At 47.5% G+C, this 4,344-nt stretch overlaps 1 non-coding gene across 1 annotated transcript; it reads right to left on the minus strand.

Annotated features, from left to right (window-relative positions):
* Nucleotides 1-377: 377 nt before the first annotated feature.
* TRNAC-GCA (transfer RNA cysteine (anticodon GCA)) lies at nt 378-449 on the minus strand. Its single transcript has one exon. It is a non-coding gene; the product is annotated as a tRNA-Cys (tRNA).
* Nucleotides 450-4,344: the final 3,895 nt, after the last annotated feature.

The raw sequence follows: 4,344 nt of genomic DNA on the forward strand, positions 1-4,344 counted from the left end.
GGGGCTTCCCTGGTGGCTCAGATGGTAAAGAATTTGCCTGCAATGCAGGAGACACAGTTTCAATCCCTGGGTCAGGAAGATCCCCTGGAGAAGGAAATGGCAACCCACTCCAGTATTCTTGCCTAGAGAATTCCATGGACAGAGGAGCCTGGCAGAGTATAATCCATGGGGTCACAAAGAGTTGGATATAACTGAGCAACTAACACACACACACGAGTCCTCTGGCCACCTGAACTCTGGAAAGTGAAAGCAAAGTCACTCAGTTGTGTGCAACTTTTTGCAGCCTCCATGGACTGCAGCCTACCAGGCTCCTCTGTCCAAGGAATTTTCCAGGCAAGAGTAGTGGACTGGGTTGCCATTTCCTTCTCCAGGGTATCTTCCCAACCCAGGGATCAAACCTGGGTCTTCTGCATTGCAGGCAGACACTTTACCATCTGAGCCACCAGGGAAGTGTTTGTCAAAGTAGGAATTCCTGGACCATTTTGTCAGGTTCTAGTTTTGTAGGGGGTTTTGTAGTATTGTGGAGTTATGGGGTTGTCTAGAATTGTCAGCAGTGCACCAAACTTTCACCTCCAAAGAACTTGCAGGAGAAAATGGTTTCTCTTTTGACCACTGAGAACCCACAGAGATGGACAGTGCCCAGCAAAAAGGAAGGTGTGGCCAAGATCAGGAGACATGGATGACCTGGAGGGAGGAGACTGACAGACAATGCCCAGCATCACCACACTTGTGGGGCCATCTGCACGGAACACCTGCCTCGTGCAATCAGCCTCTCAGGCTGTGACCCAGAAGCATCCTGTTCTAAGCATCATCTCCCCAACCTGTTGTTTTGAAAAGATAAAATGGATCTATTTCCCTGGCATTTCCCTCTCAAAGCTGCCACAGAGGCTGTAACTCCTGCTTTATCTCAGTCAGGGAAGCATTTCATCATTTTCTAGGACAAAGATCCTATGAAAGGCGTAGACCCGGCTGGGCTTTCATCATGAGAGATCAACGCAGCAGGCCAGGAAGGGAGAGAAGCCATTTGTTCTGACAAGTGAATCAAAGTATCAAAGCCACATCCTGCAGTTATTTAAATGAAATACTATGCTACATTGAATGTAACATATATAATTAATAAAGGTACCCCCACCTTTTCTATAGTCTTATGGGGCTGCAAAGGGATCATTACCAGAACAGACTTCTCCCATAGCACCCAGATGATGGGTGTGTACTCATCAGCTGATATGTACAGATGTGTGCATGTGCAAGTGAGCACGTATGCCTAAGTGTTTCTGAGAACTTGTGGCTAAGGAGTCATTTACTACAGAAATCCCACCTAACCCAACTTAAGTAAAAGGGAATTTATTATAAGAAGCTGGAAACATCTCACTGTAACAGAGACATTGGTCAGTTTCCCTAGCTTGTCAGAGTTTGCACCTTCTGATTGGACGAGACCACCCCATCACTGACAGCCACAGCCTATTGGACCAGGACCTCTGACTCATGGGGCATTAGTTGGCTTCTTGCTCCCAGAAATTTGGAACTGGGACACAAACGTGTGAGTTAGAGGACTTCCCTATCAGTCCAGTGGCTAAGACTCTGCGCTCCCAATGTGGGAGGCCTGTGTTTGATCCCCAGTTGGGGAACGAGATCCCACATGCTATAACTAAGAGATTGCATGCCACAACTAGAGATCCCACATGCTGCAACAAAGATGGAAGATTCTGCATGCTATGACTAAGACCTAGCACAGCCAAATATTTTAAAGAACCATGTGAGTTAGTTCTTTGGTGGTGGTATACCCAGGAAGACATGTCTCAAAGACATGTGTCAATATCTGAATGATATAGCACCTGAGCACAGTGATTCTCAAACTTTGTATGCTGAAGGATCACGCAGGACATTTGTTTAAAATGTGGTTTCCTTGGCTGCATCCACAGGGATACAAGGCTCTGAATTTTTAACAAATGCTCCACGTGATTTGAATGCAGGTACTCCAGCAAGAGAGCAATGGAAGCAGATGAGCAGTGAAAGACCTTCATTGCCCCAGAGAGAAAAATTTAGATGGGAAAGTAGCTACTTCGGTTGATAGTGGCTTTGTTTTTCAGTTCCAGTCCCTCATAAGGCCCTTTTGTCTTTCCTGTCCTTGTGTTTTATCGATTCCTTTGATCCCTAGATTATTCTAAGTGGGTTTCTGTTTCTCGCTACCAAAGAATTTCTAAAAATATTTCTGCTTAAGGAACTAAGAGTAAGTAACTGGTCCCATCAGCCATAGCTGGTTGGGGGCAGGGGCTTCGCTGGTGGCTCAGACAATAAAGAATCTGCCTGCAATGCAGGAGGCCTGGGTTCAATTCCTGGGTCAGGAAGATCCCTTGGAGAAGGGAATGGCTACCCACTCCAGTATTCTTGCCTGGAGAATCCCATGGACAGAGGAGCCTGGCTGTCTGCAGTCCATGGAGTTACAAAGAGTCAGACATGACTGGGCATGCACGGCCCTGCAGTATTTCAGACACTATTTCCAGCCTTTGGCAGGAAATTCGGACACAACTGAAGCGACTCAGCAGGCAAGCACACACGGTGGGAGGGGGGCAGGACCACTTGCTACGCTGGCCCACCTCTTCAACAGGTACGATAACAGGTCCTTTCCAAGAAGGAGTGCTGTCGGAGAAGACACCCCAAATCCATGTACCACAGTAGACTTTTCTGAGAGAGTGTGAGGGCCTGTGGGCACTTGTCTGCCTGTGTGTGCATGCACGTGCCCAGTTCTGCTCTGCTCCTGTGAGGCCTGGGTATGGTATTTTCTCAGGGACAAGAGTATAATTGTGAGTGGGTGTGTGTTACTAAATCAGTCTGTGCACGTGAGTGGGAGAGAACCGAGCCAGGCTTATAATTGTCCACATTAGAGACTCATTAACTGTATCACTGCATCTACTCATAATATACCAGATCATGTTTAGAAGTGAGCTTCTTAAAGAGATAGAATAGAGACCCCTCTTCTTTGAAGCATGGTGAGGAGGGGGTACCATTTGGAAAAGTAAAAGATGATAAGGGTTGCTATTCAGAAGACCTGGGGTTGGGCCGAGACAGACACCAGGAATCTCGGGGGTCTATCCCCAGCATCCCCAGCGGGCGGCAGGTTCAGTCTCCCTGGTGTGGGAATGCAGCCCCAGAGCCAGGAGATAACAATGCCTGGTGAGAAGTCCCCAGGGGGATGAGAGCTCACTTAGTGATCAGAAAAAGAGTTCTGGTACTGTCTCAACAGAAGGGTTTTTATCTACCTCCGTGAGACTCTTGCAGCATCCTAAGGGCACTTCTACATCTCTGACAATCACCACGATTAATTTTTCATTACACAACAAAGAAGAAAAAACCTCTCTTGCCATAGACTTCCTTCTGCACTTTATCTTAATCTCTCTGATGTCATGTAGTCTTGCTATTTTGTGCCATATAGTGCCATTCCTGAGTGCCCTTTGGAGGGCACCCTCAACCGCTCACCTAGATCCCCCTCAGATTCCCTTTGGCAGTGTTCACCGCCCACTCCCCCCGCAGCCCCCCACCGCCACAAGCGTCTGTGTACGTTGATACTAATTGTTTGCAGCTGTGACCTTCTTCTGAGGCTTGCCCTTGAGCTCCTGGAGCTGCCGCAAATATATCCACACACTCAGAGTTACAGGTCTGGGACTGCCTGGGAGTTAAGTCCCCACCCCTCCCCACCTCCCAGCCATGACTGGCCAGTAAAGGGTCAGAAGGTCCACCTATCTTGCCTGAGTTGATGCAAACTCTCAGATGCAATGTATATCCTAGAGCTCCCCAGGGGTCAGGCAGAGGTTCTGACTTCAGCTGAAATCCTTTCTTTCACTGATTCTTCCCTTTCTGATACTGCTTCCTCCACTCCCTTACTGACTTCTCCTTGGAACAGTTTCTTAGCAAATCCCTTGCCCTCAAATCCTTGCCTCAGAGGCTGCCTCTCAGAGAATCCTCTTCCTCGTGTCCCATCTCTGCCCACAGCCCCCCAAAAGGCAATTTTACACACCATAGGACTTTACCTCCTTGGCCAAATATTATGAGACCAGGTGGATTCCTTATCCATGCAGAGGCAATTAAATTCTCAAAACAAATAAGCATGCTACATGTGAGAGCTATAACTATAAAAACTCTTGAAAGAAAATGGGAGTCTATCTTAACCTCAGGTTAGACAATGGTTTCTTAAATACATAGTCTGCTTGGGCTGCTACAACAAAATATCATAGACTGTATGGCTTAAACAACAGACTTAATTCTCACAGCTCGGTTCCTGGTAAGAGCTTTCTTGGGGCTTCCCAGGTGGCACTAGTGGTAAAGAACCCCACCTGCCAATGCAGG

Source organism: Dama dama, chromosome 12, assembly GCF_033118175.1.
Source record: "Dama dama isolate Ldn47 chromosome 12, ASM3311817v1, whole genome shotgun sequence".
Taxonomy (NCBI): Eukaryota; Metazoa; Chordata; class Mammalia; order Artiodactyla; family Cervidae; genus Dama; species Dama dama.